We start from the raw sequence: 27,726 nt of genomic DNA, 5'->3' as shown, positions 1-27,726 counted from the left end.
TCTCTTTTGTGGGGGTGGGGTCAGGGTAGGTTACGCAGCAATTGCGTAAGGAAACCTCGGATGTCCTTTTATTCTTACGTAGCAGGGATGCTAAGGCAGAAATCACTCCCTCAGGTCAAACCAGTGTTATAACCTTTGAAGGGAACATAGCACAAGGACAGTCAACCTAAAACTGGAAACACTTATAGGAAATGCCTAAGAATGTGAGGCAGAGTTAAATAAATACCCAAGACCAAGCTGGAGAAGGAAACTGAGTCTTTAGAGGCGATTACTGACGGTTGTCTGAGCAATGCTGCTGAGATATTTCCTCGCTGACAGAAGCTGAATGCACCACTTCTCAAACATAACAATAACAAAGAGTATCTCCCTGGTTGCGACCGCATGCTATAAATTTAGATGGACCCAGGTTCAAATACTGACCATTTCAATGCCATTTAAGCTCTGTGACTTTGACCAAGTTGCTTAATTCTTTAAGCCTTAACTTCTTCACCTGAAAATAGAGATAATAATACCTTCCCCATAATTACTGTTAAATGTAAAGCCCTTGGCTCTGGTGTTTGGCACAAAGTAAGTGTTCAACAAATATTAGCTAAAATAATAAACATGAATAACATTCATAACCTCATATTAAGAAGCATTCCATTTGTTTCTCATCAGGTTTCCTTTGGTTCTCAAATCACCTGACTGCCCCCATATTTGTGAGTCAGGTGGGAGAGACCCATTGAACTGCAAGCTGCCTAAGCAACCTCAGTCTAGTTGCCAAACTCTTTAACTGTTTGAACACAACCTGTGTTCAGGCAGTTAATTACACAAACATCATTCTATATTTCTGCAACATCTGCATTGTCTACTGTGTGTCTAGCAATTTGGTAGATCTTTTGGGGGTGACAAAAAGACCTTGCCTCAGAGATTGTAGGCTGAATTCATCAAACAGGCTAAGGCAAGTGGTATTATTATCCAAATAAGAAAGGGAGATACAGGTGAAAAATAGACATAAGTCTACTCCAGGTCAAGAGACTACAAACCAGAAGATCATGGTTTAGTTAGGAAAGCTGTAACTGGTTAACTATGTAACATTACTTAGTGACTTGTTGAATAGCAAAAAGTTCTAGAGAGAAGGAAGCTTCATAGGTTGAGTAGTTGTGATGGTTAATTTTATGAGTCAACTTGACTGGGCCAAGAGATGACCAGATAGCTGGTTAAACATTATTTCTTGATGTGTCTGTGAAGGCATTTCCAGAAGAGATTATCACCAGAATTGATAGACTAAGTAAAGCAGATGGCCCTCCCCAGTGTAGGTGGACATGGTCCAATCTATTGAGGGCCTGAAAAGACAAAAAGGAAGAGGAACGTTGAATTTGCTCTCTGCCTGACAATTAAGTTGGGACATCAATCTTCTCCTGCCCTTGGCACTCCTGGTTCTCAGGGCTTCTAACTCAGATAGGAATCTGCGCCATCAGACCTCGAGCTCTCAGGCCTTTGAAGTATACCATCGGCATTCCCGGGTCTCCAACTTGCAAATGGCAGATTGCAGGAAATAGATAAATATACTGGGACTAACAGTAGTGTAGCATATTTTCCCTTATATTCCATGTTAAAGGATGGGTTTTGGTAGCTCTCCAAGATCTACCAAAGAAGAAACAGGTTTCGATGACTTCCCAGAGCAGGCAAACCATGTTAATTATCTGCACCAACATGAGAAGTTGACACTAGCTCTAAAATTTTCTCATAGATTACCTACCTCCCAGGCTAATGAGCCTGCCATAGGAGTAAACAGGTTAACGCATGTTTTCTGTATGCTCCCTCTGGATGGGAGTCAGTTGTGTGACTTCAAGAGACAATTTTTTTAAGTTAGCTCTATAATACTAGAAACATAATTGCAGTGGAAGAACAGAAACGAGAAATAGGAAGCCTTTTCCAATAAGAAGAACCCAAGCCCAATAAACGGCAGCACCTCCAGGTCACTGAGAATCTAGCATGGGGACTTTCCAAAGCTCAATGAGCACCATGCTGCAGGGTCCACTGGTGTCCCTGAGGCTGTAAAGACACACAAAAGATCCGTTATTCAAAGTTATAACCATAGCGTCCACTCTTCCATAAGTCCGACCTCACCTTGTAAATATTTTCCTATGGGACCAAAATGTAAACATAACATAAGCTACATTTATAACCTAGTATCTTATTTCTTAATATGTTGTTATTTTCAATGACAAGGTAAGGCACTTATCACTTGTTATTCACTTTTACAGATATTGCCTATAAAACACATCTTTGAAACTTAATGACTACATTCTGACATTTATTACCTAGAAGGCATTTGTACTTTTCTCTTGGCTTCTACAATCTATCACCACCTCTGCAAAGCACTTAAGAAGATGTGAAGAAGGACATCGGAAATCATTCACAATGTTATCAAGTTAGACAAAAGGAAAACATACAAAGGATCTATCCAAAAAGAATGCCAAAATTATCAAAGTAGGAATATTAGTATACGTACACATCTTTGTGCTCCTGGCTTGACACCCAACTACTTTGTGGATGCTGGTAGGTTAAAAGAGATCTGCTTGAGTACTTCAAGAACTTGTCAATGAATATGAGATCTAGCACAGCAAAGATAATGAGCATTTTTTATAAAACATCCCCAGCTGCTCACTTTGTTAAAGGTTCACTTTTTCCAATTCCCCTTTAATTCAATTGGATAGGAAAAATGGTTTATCCTTAGCTTGCTCCATCTCATCACTTCTAAACCATTAATTTATCACCTTCCTTCTATCTTCCTTTGAATTTCAAATTTACTATTTTCTCCAAATCATCAACTGAACTCTGTGAACTATTTAGACCCTCTGGGATAACCTAACAAACGATTGAAATTTCTCTTCTTCTGCTCAACCCTGAGAGGCATTTACCCACTTATCCATGCATTTATTTGTTCGTTCATCCATTTGATTCACCATGTATTGACTTCCTACTACCGTGACCAGTTTGTTTGCTTGCTGGGGTTGCCATGATAAAGTATCGCAGACTGAGTGGTTTAAGTCACAGAAATTTATTGCTCATAGTTGTGAAGGCTAGAAGTCCAAAATCCAGATGTCAGGAGGGTTGATTCTCTCTGAGGGCTATAAAGGAAAGATCTGTTCTACTCGTCTCTCCTTGGCTTGTAGATGACCATCTTTTCCCTATGTCTCTTCACATCATTTTTCTTCTACGTGTGACTGTGTCCAAATTTTCCCTTTTGTAAGGACGTCAGTCATATTGGATTAGGGGCCCACCCTACTCCAGCATGACTTCATCTTAACTAAGTACATCTGCAAGTACCCTATTTCCAAATAAAGTCACATTCTGAGGTGCTGGGGATCAGAATTTCAACATATGAATTTGGGTGAGGGCAGGAGACAGTTTAACCCATAATAGGCAGGTGCAGTTCTAAACACAGAGCAGAAAAGATCCTGTGTAGCACCTCCTTCCTCCAGTCTAACCAAAGGCCTTTGCCTCCTGCTTTGTTGTAAAAACAAGGCTCATTCCATGGAAGTTCCATCAACTATCATCTTCTTCTCTTCTTTATTGTGTACAATTCCTTATGTATTCTTTGTCCTTCCATCTTCTCTAAAGTGAATCCCTCCCATGTCTTAGATTCCAAACTTCCCCAGCTCTTAAGAGACCTGAAAACCCACTTAAATCTTCTCTCTCTAGCATTTTCACCTCTCCATTGATTCATCTCCCTATGCTTGTAAAGAAGCAAAGATTTTTCCATCCTGAAAAATCCATTTTGGGGGCTCTCTAGGTACACCAGAAACTACCCAGAAATAAACCTCACTAAGTAGAGGCTTCCAAATGGTTTTGACAGTGATCCCATCATTTTTTTTTCTCAGGCAATGTTCACACTTTTTTGTTTTGTCCTCCACCCTGTTACGTTAATTTCCTGGAGGCCTGCAAATTTAACTGACAAAAGATGGATTAACAGGACAAAAAGAGCACAAATTTTATTAATATTTTACATGCACAGGATTTCACAGAAAATGAGTGAAACTCAAGCACTTAACTCAAGGTTTTATACACCATTTTAGCAAAGGAGAAGGGGTTTGGGCAAAAGGGTTAATAAAGTGTCTAGGAAATACATGGGGAACTAATGGAAGATAAGGATTATTTTAGCAAGGCTTGTTTATGCAGACTCATCTTGTTGCCAATTCTCCATCTCTGGTGATAAGAGTTGCTCTCCTCTTCCTAAAATAGGAGAAGGGGACATCTTCACAAAGGAAAATTTATGCTCTGCTTTTAGGCAGAAAAGAGGAGGGAAAAGAACTCTTCCCTCGTCTGTTGATTGTCAATTGCCTTCAGCTCAAAATAATCCTTATGACAGAGTAGCATATGTTGGAGTGGTATGTCCTGATCCCTTCAGTTTCCACATATTTGATTTTTTTTTTCCTTAGGAAGATTCACCCTGAGATAACATCTGTGCGAATCTTCCTCTGTTTTGTATGTGAGTTGCCAGTAGAGCATGGCCACCCACAAGTGGTGTAGGTCTGTACCTGGGTACCGAACCCAGGCTGCTGAAACACGGTGTGCTGAACTTAACCACTAGGCCAAGGGGCTGACCGCCACGTATCTGATATATTTTAAAGTCATTTCTAAAAGTGACTTTATATACTGTGTTGTTTTGTTGATATTTCCTACTCTGAATGAAATAGTTTTCAGTGTGCACCAGGATATAACTTTTCTAACCTATGTTAAGTGTTGTTACGTTATGCATCTATCATGCCATCACATGTTTATCATTCTGTGTATTAAATTCATGACAGAAAAATTTCTAATTTTAGAAATTAAATATTAAATATTTAGAATATGCTTGATTAAGATAATCATTCAAAGATTCAAAGGTTTACCATAGAATATATCCGAATTTGTCAGGTGTACTTCCAAGGTTTTTAATTTCTATTCAATTATATTTTGCCTGTGTAGATGAACCCTTTACTATACTTCAAATTGAAAATTTATCTTCATGAATTTAAAAAAAAATGACAATTATTACAAAAGAGTACTGAGAAAAGAGGAGGCCCCAGAGAACAGCAAATGATACACATTCACAACCCTGATAAGTAGGAAGTAAAATAAATTTGAAAGTGAGAGATGCTTTTGCAGGCCATGAAAGAAAAACTCCATTCATGAGTGAAATTCAAGTTAATGGGTGTTTAATAACCAAATGAGACATGTATTAGTCAAGGGCTGTCTCTTGGTACATGATTAACCTAATTTGATATTCAGACACTGAAAAGATCAAAATGGGAAAAGAGCTTCCAAAGAAATACTAAACATAACATTCATTCATTTGTTCAATACTCAAAAATATTAAGCCTCTGCTATGTCCTAGACATTGTGCTAGGCACCAAGAACACAATACTGAGTGAGATAGATGCAATTTTAATTATCAATAGAACAGACAAGCAGAGGAAAATTATTCTACAAAGCGAGATACTGCTACAGATAGGAGAGGCTTGAGGTGATGTGGAAATACTTAGCAAGAACACCTAACCTCATATATAGGGTTCTCTTCCATCTTCCTAAAAGAAAACTGCCAGACAGATGAATAGGGATTAGTCAGAGAAAATGGAGGGGGAAATGCATCCCAGGCAGAAGTAATGAAAGTCAAAGAAACCTGTGAGGAAGCTATTGGAATAATTCAGATGGTGGCATCAGTTAAAGTGGTGGCAATGGGGATTAAGAAATGCAAGGAATTTGAGAAAGATTTATGGGATAAATTTGACAGCAATTAATGGTTGTTGAGATCCAGCAGAGTGAAGAAATGGAAGGAGTCAAGAGTGACTCCCAGATCCCTGGCTTGAGGAAATAAACAATGTTTTTTGTTTTTGTTTTTAATTTATAACCCGTTCAACCATTTCTCCCGCCTCCCACTCCCCACCTCTGGCAACCACCAATCTCTTCTCTTTATCTATGAGCTTGGTTTGTTTTCGTTTGTTTGTTTGTTTTTAGAGTCCACATATAAGAGAGATTTTTTACAGTATTTCTCTTTCTCTGTCTGACTTATTTCACTTCGCATAATGCCCTCGAGGTCCGTCAATGTTGTAGCAAATGGCAAGATTTCATTCTTTTTTATGGATGAATTCCACGTATATATATACCACAGTCTCTTTATCCATTCATTTATTGATGGACGCTTGGATTGTTTCAATATCTTGGCTATCATAAATAATGCTGCAGTGAACATGGGGGTGAATGTCTCTTTTCGAGTTAGTGTTTTCATTTTCTTTGGATAAATACCCAAAAGTAGAATTGCTGGATTATATGAGAGTTCTATTTTTAATTTTTTGAGTAACCTCCATACTGTTTTCCATAGTGACTACACCAATTTACATTTCCACCAACGGTACGTAAGAGTTTCCTTTTCTCCACATCCTTTCTGACACTTGTTAGCTTTGATAATAGCTATATAACAGGTGTGAGGTGATGTCTCATCGTGGTTTTGGGTTGCATTTCCCTGATGGTCGATAATGTTGAGCATCTTTTCATGTACATGTTGGCTATCTGTGTACCTCCTTTGGAAAAATGTCTATTCTGATCTTCTGCCCATTTTTTAATCAGATTGCTTTTTTGATATTGAATTGTATGAGTTCTTTATATATTTTGGATATTAGCCCCTTATCAGATATATGATTGCAAATATTTTCTCCCATTGAATAAGTGGCCTTTTCATTTTGTTGATGGTTTCCTTTGCTGTGCAGTGCTTTTCAGTATGATGTAGTCCCACTTATTTATTTTTGCTTTTGTTGCTTTTTCTTTTGGTGTCAGATTCAAAAAATCATTGTCAAGACCTATTTTAAGGACCTTACCATCTATGTATTCTTCTAGGAGTCGTACGACTTCAGGTCTTACATTCAAGTCTTTAATCCATTTTGAGTTAATTTTGTGTATGGTGTAAGATAGTAGTAGAGATTTGTTCTTTTGCATGTGGCTGTCCTGTTTTCCCAACACAATTTATTTTTTATTTATTTAATTGAGGTCATATTGGCTTATAACATTGTGCAAACTCCAGATGTACATTATTATATATCAATTTCTGTAGAGAGCGTATCATGTTTACCACAATAGTCTAGATTTTATCTGTCGCCATGATTGTCCTGTTACCCCTTTCACCCTCCCCCATCCCTGTCCCCTCTGGTAACCACTGATCTTTTCTCCTTATCCCTATGTTTATTTATCTTTCACATATAAGTGAAATCATATGGTGTTTGCCTTTCTCTGTCTGGCTTATTTCACTTAGCATAACATCCTCAAGGTCCATCCATGTTGTTGCAAATGGCACAATTCTGTCTTTTTTGATGGTTGAATACTATTCCGTTGTGTATATATACTACATCTTCTTTATGCATTCATCTGTTGATGGGTACTTGGGTTGCTTCCATGTCTTGGCTATTGTGAATAATTCTGCACTGAACACATGGGCGCATAAATCTCTTTAAATTGTTGATTTCATGTTCTTTGGATAAATACCCCGAACTAGGATAGCTGGATAATATGATATTTCTATTTTTAAATTTTTGAGGAATCTCAATACTGTTTTCGATAGTGGCTGCACCAGTTTACATTCCCACCAGCAGTGTATGAGTGTTCCCTTTTCTCCACATCCTCTCCAACATTTCTTATTTCTTGTGCCAGTTAGCCAAGTTGTGAATGCAAAGGAAAAGTTCTTAAAGGAAATTAAAAGTGCTACTCCAGTGAACATATGAATGATAAGGAAGCAAAATAGTCTATTGCTGATATGGAGAAAGTTTTAGGGGTCTGGATAGAAGACCAAACCAGCCACAACATTCCCTTAAACTAAAGCTTAATGCAGAGCAGGTCCTAACCCTCTTCAATTCTCTGAAGGCTGAGAGAGGTGAGGAAGCTGCAGAAGAAAAGTTTGAAGCTAGCACAGGCTGGCTCATGAGGTTTAAGGAAAGAAGCCATCTCCATAACATAAAAATGCAAGGTGAAGAAACAAGTGCTGATGTAGAAGCTGCAGCAAGTTATCCAGAAGATCTAGCAAAGATAATTCATGAAGATGGCTACACTAAATAACAGATTTAGCAATTTTTAACAATAAAGGATTTTTCAACTAAGGTATATATGTGGTCTTTTTAGGCACAATGCTATTGCACACTTAATAGATTACAGTACAGTGTAAACATAACTTTTATATGCACTGGGAAGCTGAAAAATTTGTGTTACTCACTTTATGGTGATATTCACTTTGTTGCAGTGGTTTGGAACTGAACCCACAATATCACCAAGGTATACCTGTGTTTCTGGGCTCTCTCTTCTGTTCCATTGATCTATGTGTCTGTTTTTAAGCTAATATCACACTGCTTTAATTACTATAGCTTTGTAATACAGTTTGAAAACAGGGAACGTGATGCTTTCAGCTTTGTTTTTCTTCCTCAAGATTACTTTGGCTTTTTGGGATCTTTCTGGTTCTATACAAATTTTAGCATTAGTTGTTCTTTTCTTTGAAAAATGCCATTGGAATTTTAATAGAGATTGCATTGAATCTGCAGATTGCTTTGGGTAGTATGGACATTTTAACAATATTGATTCTTCCCATCTATGAACACAGAATATCTTTCCATTTATTTGTGCCATCTTCAATTTTTTTCATTAATATCTTGTAGTTTTCAATAGTCAAGTATTTCACTTCCTTGGTTAAATTTATTTCTAAGTAATTTATTCTTTTGGTATAATTGTAAATAGGATTTTTTTCTTTATTTCTCTTTTGTATAGAATTAGTGTATAGAAACACAACAGATTTTTGTGTACTGATTTTGTATTCTATAACTTTATTCAATTTGTTTATTAGTTCTAACAGTTTTTTGATGGAGTCTTTAGGGTTTTCTATATATAACATCATGTCATCTGCAAATAGTGACAGTTTTACTTCTTCCTTTCCAATTGGATGACTTCTATATCTTTTCTTGCCTAATTACTGACTAGGACTTCTAATACTACATTGAATAGAAGTGGCGAGGGTAGACATTCTTGTCTTGTCCCTGATCTTAAAGGAAAGGCTTTCACCCTTTCATCATTGAATATGATGTTAACTGTGGCTTGTCACATATGGCCTTTATTATATTGAGGTACCTTCTTCTATACCCACTTTGTTGAGAGTTTTTATCATAAATGGCTGTTGAATTTCGTCAAATGCGTTTTCTGCACCTATTGAGATGACCATATGACTTTTATCCTTTGTTTTGTTAATGTGGTGTATCACTTTGACTGATTGGCAGATATTGAACCATCCCTGCATCCTTGGAATAAACCCCACTTGATCATGGTGTATGATCTTTTTGATGTATTGTTGGATTTGATTTGTTAATATTTTGTTGAGGATATTTGCATCTATGTTCATCAGAGATATTGGCTTGTAATTTTTTTTCTTGTGCTGTCTTTGTCTGGCATTGGTATCAAGGCAAGGCTGGCCTTATAAAATGAGTTTGGAAGAGTTCCTTTTTCTTCTATTTTTTTGAAAAGTCTGAGAAATATTGATATTAATTCTTCTTTGAATGTTTAGTAGAATTCACCGATGAAGCCATTTGATCCCGAGCTTTTGTTTCCTGGGAAATTTTTAGCTATTGATTCAATGTCCTTACCAGTCGTCGGTCTGTTCAGATTTTCTATTTCATCATGATTCAGTCTTGGTAGGTTGTACATTTCTAGGAATTTATCCATTTCTTCTAGGTTGTCCAGTTTGTTGACGTACAATTGTTCATAGTAGTCTCTTATGAGCTTTTGAATTTCTGTGCTATCAGTTGTAACATCTTGTCTTTCATTTCTGATTTTATTTGAACCCTCTCTCCTTTTTCCTTGATAAGTCTGGCTAAAGCCTTGTCAATTTTGTAAATAAATGATGGTTCTACTTGATGAGGTCAAGACCACATGAAGAGAAGCAGATTCAGGAGGAAAGATGATGATGGGACTTTGTACATACTGAGGACACGTCTAATAGGCAAGAAAGAAGCTTAAAGGAGATCTCAGCTGGAGATGCTGATGTGGGACTTATCAGCAAATAGATGGTAGCTGAAACTAGGATATGATGAGATTTCCCTGAGACTCTAAAAATAAGATGTGAATAGGCCTAGCAAAGCACCTTGAGAGTGAGAGAGATTTAACTCATTTGGAAACATTTGCATTTTAAAGAGGTGCAAGTTAGGATAGGGATTGGGTAGAAAATGAGTTCTGTTTCATACATACAGTTTTAGGAGACTGAAAAACCAAAGTAAAAGGTAGGTTGGAAGTACCCTCCAGCAAGCATCTTCCTGCTTCAATAAATGTCACACAAGTCCTTATCTTTACTATTCTTCAAGATCCCTTAAATTGTTATAAGGACTAAAATAGGTATAAACTGAGTGCAAAACTTATGGCAGGAAAATACAGGTTTCCAGGAGGAAGCTATCTGGGGAAAATATTTATAGACTTGATATTTTTCTTGAGAAGTTAGTAAGAACTTCAAAATGTTGTAGAAACAGACAATGCAACAAATTAGAAACATGAGTAAAATCTTCAGAAAAAACCAAAAAGATGCCTTAAAAGGAAAATATAATCATACCATAATGGTAACTAGAGCAAACATAGTTACATAGCTATGACATAGTAGATGGTATTTACTGATTTTCAAATTTCAGAATTAATCACTAAAAAAAACCCAGAAGAATTAATTATGATTACTAAACAAAATTTCTTGTCAACCTTAGTAATTTCAAGGGAAAGTGAAATGCCAGAAATTTTATGAAAGGGGGGACAAAAGGTGAAAGAAATTCACATTACTATGTGAGAAGTCGAGATTCATTACCTGTAGTATGGAACAAGAATTAAAAATAAGTTTATTGTTTAAGTTTACCATGAAGAATAAAAGTAGAATAATAACTATATTGGTATGAGGTAAAAAGAAATTGAGCAAGTTATGTAAGTTGGCTGAATTTTGTCTATCATAGAAGAAAGCCAATAAATCATGTCTAAAATTAATAAATCAAGTAATAATGATACATGTATACAATATGCAATATGTTGAAACTGCAAGAAGAAACAGTTTAAAAGTAGCTTCCTCTAGGGAGGAAGAAGTAGAGAATGGAAAGAGGTATGGCTAAGAGATTTTCATTTTGAATCTTTAGCTACTCTTTGATTATCAACCATGTACATGCTTTGTTTTTGAGAAAAATTTAAAATATTCTTTAAAAATGTAATGAGGTCTGTAAAATTCTACCTCCAAACTCCTTGTCTAACTTTCTTTGTCCTCTCTCTCTCAATCTCTTTCTCTCTCACTCTCTTGAACCCTAGATGCAATCAAAATTGACTATCCAACAGAATCGAGTCAGACTCTGTTCCCTGAGGCACACTGTGGAGGAGCACTATGTGGTGCTGAAGAAAATTAAAGCCAGCCAGAATATCATTTATGTTGCCAATAGAATTTTTCTAGTCTTCTTGCTTGTAGCTGCAAAAACACACACACACACACACACACACACACACACACACACAACCCCGCCCCACCACCACCTCCACCCACTATAACAACACATTCGTAAGAATTGGTGCCATTTAGTCTTTGGCTTAGCTTAGACCTATAGCTTTTAAACTCTCTGCTACTTCTCAGCTACTGTGGTTGCTTTTGGTATTCAGCTCTGCGTAACCCTCTTCCCCTGCTTTAGTCATGCTCTCTTCTGCTAACATAACACGCCACTTCACACTCTTGGTCTGCCCCCAGTCCTCAGATTCTGCTAACTTCACATATAGGTCACCATGTGACTTGTTGACTTCTTCCCCATCTGTCAGAATATTGCACATTCTTTAAGACCCACATCACATACCAACTCATAATTTCTTCTCTGTGTTCCATTGAACTTTGCTTCCTATCTATAATAGCAGAGGTCACCATGACTTTTATTACAAATTTATTGTTTATGTATATTTTTACACTTGTTTCAACTTTAAATTCTTTGAAGGTGACTACTACATCTTGCTCATCTCTTATCTAACATAGTAAATGGGATAATTCAATGCATATAATGCTCGTTAGATGAATATTTAACTGCATTTAATTTTAGTCAGTCAATCTCAGATTTTTATGCACTGGGAAATTAAGGGTTATTTTCTGTAGATTTGAGTGGGGAGGCTCTTTCATTTTCTTCACAAGAATTTACTGAATGATACAGTTTTTATATTGAATGGCTGGTGAAATAATAACATAGTTAATGAGGTTAATAAAATTGAAACCAAAATTTTAAGTGTGAAAAGGAATCACACATGCAAAATATATTTTCTGTGATTGAACCTTAACTTTGTTGGGGTTTTTTTTTTCAGCTTTCTAACATCCAGAGCAAAAAGGGAAATACTCTTTAATATCATCCTACATCCTACATCTCTAGATGTGCTCCATTTGGAAACTAGACAGACTTCCCAGAGAAATTTCAAACAGAATGAAGGGCATATCAAAAGGTCCAACATATGGGTAATTGCAATCCCAGAAGCAGAAAATAGGACAGAAAAAAATATTTTATGAAATAATGAATGAATGATCCAAAATTTAATGAAAATCATAAGTTAACAGATTTAAGAAAGTCAGAAAACTCCAAGCAGGATAAATTCAAAATAAATGCACCTAAACATACCTTAGTCAAACTGCAGAACCCAAAAGTAAGGAGAAAATCTTGAAAGTAGTCAGAAGAAACAACGCTTACATACATTTGAACAATGATTTATTTGACTGCTTATTTCTCATCAGAAATGATGGCGATCAAAAGTGAATGGGTCGACATCTCTAAAGTGCTGAAAGAAAAAAACAGAAATCCTAAATTCTAAATCCAATGGAAATATCCTTAAGAATGAAGCTGAAACAAAGACACATCCAAACAAAAATAAAATTAGTAGAATTAATTAGCAGCTACTCTGCACTAAAATAAAAGTTAAAGAGAATTTTTTAGGTTAAAGAGAAATAATACCAGAAGGAAATTCAAATCTTCAGGAAGGAATGAAGAGCATCGAAAATTGTAAATGTCTGTTTCAACATAATAGATAAGTATATTCTCTTAATTTCTTTAAAATGCATATAATTTTAAAGCAAAAACTATAACACTCTTCTTTGAGATTTATAGCATAAGCAGACATAATACATATGACAATTCTAGCACAACAGATGGGAGGGTAATAAATGGATGTATAGAGTTGCAAAGCATCCCCATTTTACATGAAGTCATACAATATTAAATTTAAGTAGACTGTGAAAGTTAGGGATATATATTGTAATCCCAAGAGCAACCACTAAAACTAATGCGAAGAGGTATAACTAAAACCCAATAGATAAATTGAAATGGAATTAATATATATATATATTCAACTAATATAAAAGAAAGCAAGAAAGGAAAAACAGAGGAACAAAAAGAAGGGACAAACAGAAAAAAAAAAATAGTAAAATGGGAAACCTAAATTTAATCATGCCAATAATTGCATTAATGTTATTGAACTAAACACCCCAATTATAAGACAGAGATTATCAGAATGAATATTTAAAAGACCCAGATATACGCTATTTTAAGGAGGTGCACTTTAAATATAAATATGCAAGTAGATTGAAATTAAATAGTTGGAGAAAATATGCTATGCAAACTGCAAGCATGAGAAAGTGTAGGGTGTCTATATTAACATCAGATAAATTAGATTTCAAGACAAGGAGTATTATCAGAGATAAGGAGTGACATTTCATAATGGTAAAAGGACCGGTATATTAGATATAATAATCATAAATGTATATGTGCATAATAACAGAGTTTTAAAATACATGAATAAAAAACTGACAATTAAAGGAGCAATAGAAAATTCTAGAACCAAAGTTGGAGATTTTAACATTCCTCTTTCAACAACTGAGAGAAGAATGATTCAAAAATTTCAGGAAAGAATAAATGACACTATTTCTGCAAAAAAGCTAATAGCTAATTTAGACCATAAAAGATAGTTATACTAATGTTGTTGCTAATATCAATCTATGGAACAATGTTTGCTGATGATCAACAAATGTGCATAATTAGGTCTGTTTAGGCTTTCAATATCAATGTATTGGTGTCTACTTACTGCTATTTTATTCTTAAATCATTGAAGAACCATTAAAGACTTTTGAGCAAGAGAGTAACACGATATAATTAGCATTTAAGAGCAATCATTCAGACTTCAAGACTGAGGTAGGGAGACCAACTTGGTGGCTGTCAGAATAATCCAAACGGATGAGCGTGCCTTCAGTAAAGAAGGGGTGGTAGAGTAAAGAGAAGTAGATAGATTCAACATATTGTTAGGACATAAAACTGACAACTTGGACAAGAGAAAGAGAAGTCACATACCCAATTTCCAGCATAGGCAGTAAGGTGGGTCATGGTGCTATTTCCAGTGTTTCACAGAAGAGGCAGACTGGCACAGAAGATGATGTTCTCACTTCAGGACGTGCTGACTTCGAGGTGCTGTGAGCATATGCATGTAAATATGTAGCTGGTTGCTGGAAATAAAGTCTCTGAAGCTTAGGAGGAAGACAGGACTTGAAGATAAAATTTTGGGAGTTACCAGCATATGGAACAAGCTTATAGCCATGGGAAGAGATGAAGATTATATTACACAGAGAAGAGCCTTGTATAGAACTTTTAGGAACACCAACATTCAAGAAGGGGTAGAGGAATAGAGGTTCTCAAAGGGAATGTGAATGAGAAAGCGAAAAAACAAAGAGAGACCGGGAACGTGGGTTATCACAGAAGCCAAGGGAAGAGCGCACCAAGAGAGAGGGAGGGATCAACACTGCTCAAGTTTAGGGGGTCATGGCGGTGCATAAAGACTGCAGTGGGCTGAAGAATGGGCTGAGTATAGATGCTTGAAGTAACCTTTAAGGAGAATACGAAAGCAAGTTGACTTGAGAAAATAGAAAAATTGTGTAGACTTGAGTACTTATGTGAGGTTGGAGACAATGAATTTGTAGTGATGCAAATATACATAGTTATGCAATATTCTCCAGCAGCCCAGAATAGCAGAGACATCAGCAAAATAGCACATAGTTAGACTAATCCCAATCTGTGATTTTTCCCAGCAGGAGGGAGATAAAGACAAAGGTTCAAGTGGTTCAAGATTAGCAAGACAGAGTTAGCCAAGGAATCAAAACTGAGTACAGAAAAGTGTGAAGAAGGTTGACAGGGGAAGATTAAGGAAATAGATACTTAGTTATTAATAATAATCAGAGCAATACTGGCTGTTATAACAAACACCAATATTTAAATTACTTAATACAATAACTTGCTCACTTGAGTGTTCCTGATTAAGATAGATGAGGGGTTCTGCTTCGACAGTCATTCCAAGCCCTAGGTTAACAGGTAACCTGATATTTTCAACATATGCTTTCCAAGGTCACTTATGGGCATGACATTCAGCCAGCAACCTGGAGAAAGTACATTTTCTTCTTAACCACCTGGACTTGGAATTATCACACATCACTTACACTCAGGGTCTTTGGCAAGAATTAGGACCTCCACCTAAATGCAAGAGGAGCTAAGAAATATAATACTTGGCTGGGCAGCCACTTTCTAGCATAAACCCTGCATTAAGGAAAGAGAACATGAATCTTTGATACATAGCTAGCTGCCTCAGTCACAAATTTCCTATAAGGTTGAAGGGTATAGATTGAAGACCATGTCAATAAGGTATCTAGAAAGACTGGTGGATTGATCCAAAATGGGATGTTTGTTTTTAGTCAGAGGTGGAACAGTTCTAGGTGATGTCTGAGATATATCTATCTACAGAGAGTCGGCTAAAGTGAAGTAGAAAGGAAAGTTAATGGAAGTGAAAAAGTCAAGAAACTTGTAGAAAATGCTATGGGTTGTTCATATAGACCTGGAAGTAACCCAGGATAATGGTAAGACTTAAGGTAGAGAGGAAGAGAATTAGCTAGTTGGTTGGTCTTCATTGAATGAGAGCAAGCAACTGGGAGGGTGATAAATGACAGCAACATAGAGAAGCAGGGAGAGGGGTAGCAGATAGGATAAGCCTCAGAAGGGCAGAGATAAGATGTAATCAGGAGGTACTATGATCAGCAAGTGGCACTAGGAAAAAGAAAGATGTAAGATGGGTTTCCAATGCCTTCCTGAAGTGTATAGTCTTTTAGGTGGCTGCAAGGGAGCAGTAACGACAAAATGAGAGCCACTTCCTATTAAAGAAAAGAAAAAAGGAAAATAGTTATTAAAGAAATAAAAAAATGATGACACCTAGCAAATAAGTAATATATTACCCCCATATTGAAATTGTGGCAATTTAATCAACTGATTTGTTCATATTTGCTGGATGTTAGCAAAGTGTTCAAGATGAGAATACTCAAGCATATTTAATGAAAAATCTATACAATTGTACATGTAAGATCTAATTTCATTGGCACTCATTCTTGGACAAGTCATTTCTCTGAGTCTTGAATATGACATCTGTAAAATGGAGATAATTATAACTTACCCACCAAAGTCAGAAAGGTGGCCCAGACATTGCCTTGGGTTTTCTTTCACCGCTAAAGTCTATGATTCTCCAAAATTACAGCTAGGAAAAATGAAAGAAATTTTTCACTTAAGACTCAAACATTAAAATCTTGTAAACCTTAGAACTCTCAACAGACACATCATAAAGTCATACAGTAAACACAAATAATGCTACCTGGAATAAAATTTTAACATTCTGAATTTTGAGGGAAGGATCCAAACAATCAAAAGAAACATTTTGGGTAGAGAGTTATTTACATCATCCATGACAATGATTTCCCTTTTTTTCTTTCCTGACACTCCACATTTAAATGCAATCTTATAGAGAAGACAAATACGTAAAACAAATGAAACCAGATTGCTCCTGTGGAAGTGAGAGATAAGAGCCCAGATTTCATTCCACTTGGGGGAAAATCAGAGCACAGCTCTTTCCTCAGGGTGCCTCCTCAGAGCGCAGCTCAAGACTAAAGCACAAGTGGAAGCGTCACAGGAAAGGAGTCTTCTCAGGCGGCCATTCTTTTAACAGCCGCAGTAGTTTCCCCTGAAGACTTCCCTGAAACCAGGAATCACTGATCTGCATATAGTCAACCCGTAATCAATAGTTTATCATTGGTCTCACTTTTTTCTACCCATCTCAATGCCAGACATATTGACCATATATTTTTATCAATGTTATTATTAAATTCTCTATTGTATTGCCTTAAATTGTTTTGCCTAATCGTATCATGTGTAATTATAATCAACATTCCCTAACAACCTCCTACCACAAGATTTCCAATTTTTTGAGGGCAAGGAATATATAATTGTTGAATAGATGAAGTTACCAGGATCAACACCTAGTTCTGAATTAAATATTAATATGTATGAGGAAAATATTGAAAGGATTCAAAAGAGAAATACAGATGAAAATATGTGGAAATTAAAAGAAGTGAACCTGTTTTACTGGTCAATGAAAAGACAATGAGAAAACTAATAACTGTCTTTGGGTTGGGGGAAAAAAAACATTATTCATTTATAACTTTGTAACTCTTGCACTTTCATGAAAGGTTTAAGTCAGGAAAAAGGGAGCAAATTCCTTTTTAATGACTCCTGCCTAGACCACCAGTGCTACTCAGCAATCCCAAATCAGCAAACTCCCTCATTTCTCTGAATAGCTTCTATCCTACCCCCACTCTCTGATAGTGTCCAAGAAGGAGATTAAAAGGCATAGATAAAGGCAATGAGAGTAGAATTACAGAGCAAATGTGGCATTGAGAATGAAGAAAGGATGATAGATGCGGCAGCTTCTTGGAACAAGAAAGGATGGTTGATTCAGAATGCACAGGAAGAGGGACAGAAATGCCAGCAGACACCCAGGATTCTAGACCGCACAGCTCAGTGAACAATGTAGCTGTTCATGAAGACACAACATGTAGAAAAAGGCAGAAGGGGGAAGAGGAAGGAAGAAATGGTGGTGACTGGGGGAGAAGTATGTTCCCTGTTAAACATGCTGAGTTGAGACGGCTTGGGACGTGCGGTGGAAATGTCTGGAAGGCAGTCAGATATACAGAGCTGAAGCTGGCCTGAGGACACAGATTTTGGAGTTGTTGGTGTGACTAACACCGTAGCTGTGGTTGAAATTGACCAGGAAGAGCAGGTAAAGGAGAGATTCCCAACTTGGGCTCCAGGTGCCCCTGGAGTTCCCATGCGCATTCTACAGGGAGTTCTTTTAATTTCCTAAAAATTATATAAGATTTTGTGAGCATGTTCCTTTTATCTGGGGACAGGATTTACGTCTTTCTTCAGATTCTCAAAAATCCGTTACCTGAATAGGTAGTGAACCTTTTCAAAGGTGTTAATTAAGAACTAAAGATCTCTACGAAGCATACCCTAAAGAATAAAGTGTTCATGCACAGAAAGAGAATCAGGAGCCGAGATGGAGCCTGAAGAAAGGAGGAGAAGAGAGTAGGAGAAGCAGAAAGATGCAGGGCTGGTTCCAAGAGAAGAAAGGGTGACAAGTATGAAATCGCCCCTTTTGCCATTCAGGGTACAGCTCGAATGTCAACTCTCAGCGAGGCCTTCTCTGACCACTTGCCTCCAGCTCACAGACGTGTTTATTGTGTAGCTCCACTGCGAAAAAGAAAGCTCCCCATGGGCAGGAACCCTGAGTTCCCAGTGCCTGAAACATAAGGAATATAATATAATTATTGAGTGATTATTTGACTGACAGTTATTGGAGACAATCTGCAATTTTTTAAACTTGATTTTTGCCTTTCCTGTACCAAAAATAGATTAGATCCAGTTGGTCCATAAACGGTTTTTGATTGAATGACTCAATAAAAAAGTGAGCAAATGTTTTCCCATTTATGTCCTAACACTACAAATAACAACTCAGGCAGAGTGCCACCACAGAATACAGATAAAAAGGAAGAGGAGAAAAACAAAACAGATAACTAAACAACACAGTAACTAAAGGATTAGTCACTGAAATTTATGCTCATTAGTCAGGTTTCTTTTCCACTAATAAAAATAATGATTATTTATGTGATATACACCTTTTCTTTTAGTCTATAGTCTATAATGCTAGATGGGAACACATGTAGTAGTTGTCAAAAATTGCTGAATCTAAAAAAGCCAACCAAATTAGACAATTCAAAAGGTCTTTATTATGTGCCAAACGCTGTGAAACAAAATGCACTAAGCCGCTTTGACTGTAAATATTTACTGAGGAAAAATGAAGTTGCTTTACTAGCCAATTTGAGTTACAACATTAAAGTCATTAAACAAGATAAGTCATTTCAGCAATTTTAACATGATGCTACACACTCATCTCCAATAAAATATATTATTTCTTAGAATTATTATAGAAAATTACATGATTGAATATAGACATGTTTTCTTCTTTTTAGTGTTTAAGCCATGCTTACTGTTTCCTATAAATAAACTGCAAAATAGGAAGAAACCCCACCTTGGGAAAAGTATTTTACACTTCCAATCTCAGATATTCATAACAATATTTAAGTTAGAGTTTACAATATTAAATTCACCTTCTGAGATGCAGGTGTGACAAACACGTCAACCTGACAACAAGGAAAAGAATTTCTATGTATTAAACAGTGCAGGTAGAAGATGGTCTCTGCAATCAGATGGCGTGTACACTGATGCATTTTTTAAAGATTCATCTTGAATGAATACTGTGGGGGACAGCAGTATTTCCAAAGTGGCTGCCATGTCCTTGTTCACGAACAGACTCGAGAGCCAAGGAAAGAAAAATGAAAGCTGACGTCTGTGCACAGTTTAATGTTGGCGCAGGCACAGGGCCAGCTACATAATTTGCAAAGCCCAATGCAAAATGAAAAGGTAGGACTCTTGAAAAAGTAGGGGAAGCTACCGTTAAAAGGTACAAAAATATAAAGCCTTTTGCTTTCTTCCACTGTCTCTGTCTCTCTGATTTCTCTCTCTCTCGGTCTCTCTCGACTTGACACCGTGTTTTTATTTGTTATTTAATGTTGTTTTAATTAAAGAAAAATCAAAATTTTAAATTATTAGCATGAATTTTGCCATCCATCTTTATATTGGACAATGCTGGCTTTAAATACAAATATAAGAACATTTAACTCATATGTGAAATCACCAAAATTACATGATTTGTGTTTCCTAGCTCATACATTAATACTTAGCAAAACAGTGGAAACATTGTATAAAACTAATTTCACTGTTTTTATTTCACTGCTTGATACATTTTACCAATTTTACCAATACTCTCTGCCTTTGGCTTACTGAAAAATAAGAAATGACTGAAAAGAAAAGGAACTGTGAGTCGCCCTGCTTTCACTTTCCTTCTATGTCATGATGTTCGGGGTAAATGGTTAGTTAGGATATGGAAGTGACAGGAGTAAGAAAGGATATGTTGGTCTCCTAGGACATTGGTGTTTCTTAGAAGCCACTACCTGCTTTCAAAACAAGTTCCGGTTAGAAAGGAAAGTGAGCCTCTGGAGCTGTCAGCACCACATTTCCTCAGTCCTAGATGTGATGCACTCACTTTGTACTCCCTTTGTGACTCACTGAACTCCCTTTTCCTAAAGAATGACCAAATCTTTCTGTTCTCAGTCTTAAATTGATTGGCAGGAGAAGAAAAATTACCTCTTTGTATTTTAGAAAGTTCTCCTTTTAAAATAAAAGCCTTCTTTGGGCCGGCCTCACGGCCTAGTGATTAAGTTCAGTGCACACCGCTTTGGTGGCCCACGTTCCCAGGTTCGGATCCCAGGCAACAGACCTATACCGCTCATCAAGCCATGCTGTGGCCATGTCCCACATACGAAATAGAGGAAGATTGGCAAAGGTGTGAGCTCAGGGCCAATATTCCTCACCAAAACAGAAAAGCCTTTCTGGGCCAATCCAAGAAATGCTGGAGTTCAGTGGCCACTGAGGGAAATGTAGGGAGACCAGCTACTCTAGACCAGAAGAGGGAGAGAATTTGAGGCTCGTGTGAGGCGTTTGGTTTCTGCAAGACGGGGAGGTCCATGGAATGGCAGGCTCTGTAAGTGCTGGGACATGTGCCCAACTCATAAGCAGCATCTCAAGAGGGAAGAGAAGTTCTAACAGAGAAAGTAGAACTGGGTTCTGAGCCTTACTCACTTGGCTTTGAGACCAAGGGCAAATGTCAAACTGACAGAGGAGCTGGGCCCTGAAAGCAGCATCATTGTCTCAAGAAACAGAGCTGCAAAATTGCTGACATTAGAAATCACATAGCAAAAAACCAATGGTAACTATGGTGACCACCCTGGACATCCAGGGTCCAGGATTCCTGTGCTGTTCAGTAAAGGGAAGGATGAAGCCAGGAGAGAGTGGACATAGAAACAGATTTAATTTATTTAGAAAAATAAAGGAAGGTAACATTTCCTGCCTTGGTCTCATAACCACCTCTTATTTGAGCTCAAAAAAAAAAAAAATCCATCTCAGCCTTTTTTTTTTGACTGGGGAAGAGTCACCCTAAGCTAACCTCTGTGCCAATCTTCCTCTGTCTTGTATGTGGGTTGTCATCACAGCATGACCACTGACAAGTTGTGTAAGTGCACGCCCAGGAGCTGAACCCGGGCCACCAAAGTGGACCACACCGAACTTAACCACTAGACCACAGGGCCAGCCCTATTCTTTTTTGATTGAGATATAGTTTACATATAATATTGTATAAATTTAAGGTGCACAACGTGCTGATTTGATACGTTTATAAATCGCAATATGATTACCACCACAGCTCTAGCTTTACCACATCACATAATTACCATTTCTTTTTTGTGTTGAGAACATTTAAGACCTAGTCTCTTAGCAATTTTGAAGTACAGTCGTGCATCGCTTAATGACGGGGATGAATTCTGACAAGTGCATCATTAGGCAATTTCATCATTGTATGAACATCATAGGATGTACTTACACGGTCCTAGATGGTATAGCCCACCACACACCTAGGCTAAGTGGTCTAGCCTGTTGCTCCTGGGCTACAAACCTGGACAGCATGTCACTGTACTAAATACTGTAGACAACTGTAACACGATGGTATTTGTGTATTTAAACATACCCAAACGCAGAAAATGTACAGTAAAAATGCAGTATAAATGGGCCAGCCCAGTGGCACAGTGGTTAAGTTCGCACATTCTGCTTCGGTGACAGAGGTTGGCTGGTTCAGATCCCGAGTGTGAACTTATGCACTGCTTATCAAGCCACGCCGTGGCAGGTGTCCCACATATAAAATAGAGGAAGATGAGCATTGTGTGCGCTTAGGGCCAATCTTCCTCAGCAAAAAGAGGAGGATTGGTGGCGGATGTTAGCTCAGGGCTAATCGTCCTCAAAAAAATAAGTAATAATACAGTATAAAAGATAAAAAATGGTACAACTGAATAGGGCACTTACCACAAACGGAGCTTGCAGAACTGGAAGTTGCTCTGGGTGAGTCAGTGAGTGAGTGGTGAGTGAAAGTGAAGGCCCAGGCCATTACTGTACGCTACTGTAGACCTCATAAACTGTGCACTTAGGCTACACTAAATTTATTTTAAAAATAACTTTCTTTATTCAATAATAAATTAACCTTAGCTTACTGTAACTTTTTTACTTTAAAAATTTTTTAAACTTTTTGACTCTTTTATAATAATATTTAGCTTAAAACAAATACATTGTACTATACAAAAATATTTTCTTGGGGCCAGTCCCATGGCGTACTGGTTGAGTTCAGAGTGCTCCACTTCTGTGGCCTGGGTTTGCAGGTTCGGATCCCAGGCATGGACCTACACCACTCATCAGCCACACTGTGGCAGCAACCTACACACAAAATAGAGGAAGATTGGCACAGATGTTAGCTCACAGCAAATCTTCCTTAGCAAAAAATATAAACATATTTTTCTTTCTTTATATCTTTATTCTATCAGCTATTTTCTATTTTTAAAAAACTTATTTTTTTTTACTTTTTAACAACTTTTGTTAAAAAATAAGACACAAGCACACACATTAGACTAAGCCTACACAGGGTCAGCATCATCAATATCCCTGTCTTCCACCCCCACATCTTGTCCCACTGGAAGGTCTTCAGGGGCAATAACATGTATGGAGCTGTCATCTCCTATGATAACAGCGCCTTCTCCTGGAATGGCTCCTTAAGGACTCGCCTGAGGCTCTTGTTGAGGAAGTATCACTCTTTTCAGATATATGTCCATAGTGATCTGTTTCCTTTTTTCATCATAGATTTGCTTCTAAGCATATAATGCATCATGAAATTCCTCTCTATAAATGAAAGCCTTTTGGTGTTGGGGTCCATGTTTTCAAACTTTTTAAGGAGATGTTGAGGTCTGCAAAGCTTCTGCTAAACCTTTCATTGTGAATTTCCTTGGAGGTTCTTCTTTTTTTCTCCTGCAATTTCCCTTTCTCTTGCCTCTTCTTCAACTATGTGCTCCTGTTCCAGTTCCAACAACTCCTCATTAGTCAGTTCCTCAGGAACCCCTTGTAGGAGCTGCTCAATATCATCCTCACCCACACCCAGGGTAAAGTTGTTTGTCATCTCAACCACAGCCTTGCTGATTTTTGCAACCCCTCATCCTCGGGAAACCCTTGGAAGTTATGGATGAACCTCTTGAGTGCCTTTTTCCAGATGCCATTCATACACTCCTTAGTGACATCACTCCAGACCCAAGCAAGGTACTTGAGGCAGTCACAGATGTTGTAATCCTTCCAGAATTACATCAGTGTCTTCTCAGTGTCTGCCTCAGTTGCAGCAGTAGCCTGGGCAAAGGTCCTCCTCAGGTAGTAAGCTTTAAAAGCTGCTATAACTTGTTAACCTATTGGTTGGATCAAAGAGGTGGTGTTTGGAGGGAGAAACACCACTTTGGTATTGGGATAAAGATCATGAATAAAAGGAGGGTGACCAGGAATATTATCAACAGTAAGCAAAATCTTAAAAGGTATGTTATTCTCCAAATAGTACTTCTCCATTTTGCTGGCCTAGCATTTCAGGAGGGCATCTTGGAAGAGGAGCTGGGTCATCCATGACTTCTTACTGCTCCTGTAGTACACTGAACGTGTATGCTTGTTGATATGTATGAAGGCCATGGGGTTCTCACTGGGCTAGATCAGGAAGGGTTTCAATTTGTAGCCTGCAACATTGCCCCCAAGTGGCTGTTATCCCCTCCTTAAAAGCCTTGAGGTCTAGCGTTGATTTGGCCTCCTTGTGGATGAAAGTCCTTTCATGCATCCATGTTCAGAATAGGGAGGTTTCATCCATATTGAATAATTGCTCTGGCAAGTAATTTTCCTCCACAATCAGCTAATCTAGAGTTTCCAAAAATTCTTCAGCTGCCTTCACATCAGCACTCACAGACCCACCACTCGCTATCACATTATCTGGTGAATAACGATTCTTGAATTGTTTAAACTATCCAGAGCTAGAGGTAAATCCAATGTCATAGTTGCATCCAGCCTTTTCTTTCAACATTGCAAACAAACTATTTGCTTTGGCCACGATCATGATGGTGCTGATCGGGCTACACTTCTGTGTCTGGTCTTCAATCCAGGTCATTAGAATTTTCTCCACATCTGAAATACACCCTTTTCAAATTTTTGTTAGTCTTATTGCCTTTAGTGAAACAGTGAACAGCTTCTGTCACTTTGTTCTTGCCCTTCAAGATGGCAGCTATGGTGGAATGGGACATGCCTGACTGGCAAGCAATAACCATCACTGATTTTCCACCTCCGTAGGCCTTAATCACTTTTCATTTCATTTCCAGGTGAATCACTCTACGTGGCCTCTTACTGGCAACATTAGCAGTGGATTTTGTATGCTTAGGGACAATAATGAAGAAAACAACATGAGATTAAATCAAGCACAAGAGAAAATGATGCAATCAAGAGACGCAGTAAACATGAGATGTATGAGGCTGCTGCTGGCATAACACAGCAAACTGCTTTACAGTGAACTTTTTACAAGAGTACTCACTAAAATAATGATAAAAAGTATAGTATAATAAATACATAAACCAATAACGTAATTGTTTATTATTGTTATCCAATATTATGTACTGTACATAATTGTATGCGCTATAGTTTTATACAACTGGCCGCACAGTAAGTTTGTTTACACCAGTAACCTCACAAACGTGTGAGTAATGAATTGTACTACTGTGTTAAAATGGCTACATCATCACTAGGTGATAGGAATTTTTCAGTTCAATTATAATCTTATGGGACCACCACCGTTTATGCTGTTTGACATTGACTGAAACGTCATCATGCAGCACATGACTATATATAATACGGTATTATTTACTATAATCACCATGCTGTGCATTAGATCTCCAGAACTTATTCATCTTTCAGCTGCAGGTTTGTACCCTTAAACAACATCTCTCCAATTACCCCATGTCCTAGCCCCTGGTGACCACCATTTTACTGTTTCTACGAGTTCAGCTTTTTTAGATTCCGCATATAAGTGATATCATCCAATGCTTGTCTTTTTCTGTCTGTCTGTGTATTCCTACCTTTTCAAATTAGACATTTTCAACTTAAATCCCAAGTCACACAATTTCTTTTAACTGCAAAATTCTGAAACCTCTTTTAAATAGCGTAGGTAGGTATTACCTATAAATTAAAGTTCAGAACTCAGCAAGGACGAACCTCTTTATACACTACACTTTCAGTAACTATTACTTATATCATTTGCTTCTAAACAAAGAAAATCTGTTCAGCCAGTGACCAACGCCTATTTAAACAATTGGAATCACTTTAGCAATTCAGCGGGAGAAGCCATGCAATAACTTGGAGATTCTTTAAGAACTGTGTATATTTTTTCAAATAAAGTAGTTTATGTAAATTAGTTTGGTAAATATTTCACGGAGGTGCAATATGACATTTGGCAATACTCCCTACTCCTATAACTACTCGAGTCCCTCTGCAAGAGATCTTCACAATTGCATTTGCCTCACCGTGCTTAAAATGACAACGTGACCTAAGAACAGATGTTTAACTTGGAATTAAAGATACAGCAGGCCCAGGTTTGTTCCAACAATAGAGCTTGGCTTTAGGTCTTCATAGCAGAACTTTCTAGAATCACTGGGCCTCATGGATTCTGTTCAAAATACAAGATTTTCTTGTTCCCATCCAAAATAGGCAATGTAAAACCAGTCTCTGTCTCTAGTATACAATACATATTTTGCCCTATTGCTCCCTAGTTACTGATTTAACAGAATATTTAACATTCTTGAATTCTTTCATAGATTCTTAAGATGTTTTCCCAAAATAAACAATTAAAAAGACAAATAGCTTTTATTTTAGGTCACTGATCCATCTTCTTCTAGACCACCTTGATTTCTTTCTAGCACCTGGCACAAAGCCCAGTGACCATTTTTAACCATTTTCAAAAATTCATTTTTCTGGAAATTAAATAAATGTGCTTTTTCCCTGCAGTCCTCTTGCCTTATTACTGTGATTTGTCTTCCTAATTGCCAACTTGGAAAGCCACCCTAAGAGGAACTCTCATTGTTTTTGTCTAATGGTCAGTGCTGGTGGATGTTCTTCAGCAACTTGGTTTTACTCATTCAAAGAAACAGGACCGATGCCCAAGGACAAAAATTCTTTATTATTTTTTCCTGTCTCAAGTGAGACAAGAAAGATCTCATTCCTTCTAGACCTCTGGTTCTCAAACTTGAGTGTGTATCAGAATCACCTGGAAGTCTTGTTAAACCGTAGACTGCTGGGCTCCGCTCCTAAGTTTCTGCTTCAGTAGATGCGGCTGGAGCCTGAGAATTTGTATTTCTAACCAGTTCCCAGACCCATACGATGAAAACCACTGTTATAGACTGTCCTCGAGGTCCAATAAGAAACAAAAATTGTTACAAAAATAACGTTAAATTACTACGAAAGAAAATTAAAACACTCATGCTTCTGACTCTGAAATTTATCTTATCATGCTCTCACAATATTTCTTAAAAGAATTTTCATCAGTAATAGTATTACAAATACCTATTTTTCAAACTGTCAGAAACATGTCTAACATTATTATACTGTATCTATTTTTGCCTTCATATTTGTAACTTTCAGCACAGCTCTTTATTTTATTTTAGCTTGCAGACAGTTTTCCAAAGAACATATGTGTCTTTCATTTCAGAATAACACAAAATTAAAGACACTGCATTACCTTTCAAAAAACAACTAAATTAAAATTGACTTCACATATGTTTATAGATTTTCCAAAAATTGCAAAGCGAACTCTGACTACATATCAAGTTAAGTTTTTCTAAAATCAGATGTGATTATATGGGTGTGGTTTGCCACCAATAGCTTGTACCTTCTGTTAAAACAAAGCCACATTTTTTTAAATACCCTATTTGCACTATCTATTATTATATCACCATTTATGTGATAACGTAAGAAATAGCATTTAATCAAAAATAAATTTACTTTTAGAGTCCTAAATACATACTATATTAGAGAAAAAATAAGATTAGCTCTTGTAATAAACTAATGCCTCACATTAGTTTCCTAAATCTTATGATGTAACTTAACATCCAAAGGAAATATTTTTCATTCATTAGTTGAAGATTTGAAATTGCAAATCATTAAACATGTGTGCCTAAGAATTTAATTTTAATTGGTTTTAGGTCCTGTATATTAAAAATGTTTATGTGAAGCACTTTGAAAAATTAGCAACATATATTTGTTTACTGCCTCTCATTGTTCTGCT

General features: G+C 37.1%; 1 long non-coding RNA gene across 3 annotated transcripts in view; it reads right to left on the bottom strand.

Moving 5' to 3' along the window:
- Positions 1 to 12,720: 12,720 nt before the first annotated feature.
- Positions 12,721 to 27,726, bottom strand: part of LOC139081777 (uncharacterized) — a 38,432-nt gene continuing 23,426 nt past the window's right edge. Inside the window, exons 2-6 of one of the 3 annotated variants that reach the window (XR_011537070.1) lie at positions 22,416 to 22,820; positions 18,601 to 18,684; positions 16,507 to 16,587; positions 14,370 to 16,210; positions 12,721 to 12,807 (exon numbers count right to left, since the gene is read on the bottom strand). This is a non-coding gene — a long non-coding RNA (uncharacterized lncRNA). The remainder of the gene's footprint in view (positions 12,808 to 14,369; positions 16,211 to 16,506; positions 16,588 to 18,600; positions 18,685 to 22,415; positions 22,821 to 27,726) is intronic. The other 2 variants (XR_011537072.1, XR_011537071.1) reach the window with 2 other exon arrangements.

The sequence above is a fragment of the Equus przewalskii genome, chromosome 2 (genome assembly GCF_037783145.1).
Source record: "Equus przewalskii isolate Varuska chromosome 2, EquPr2, whole genome shotgun sequence".
Classification (NCBI taxonomy): Eukaryota; Metazoa; Chordata; class Mammalia; order Perissodactyla; family Equidae; genus Equus; species Equus przewalskii.
The sequence above is the reverse complement of the archived record's forward strand: the minus strand, read 5'-3'. Positions and strand labels throughout refer to the sequence as shown.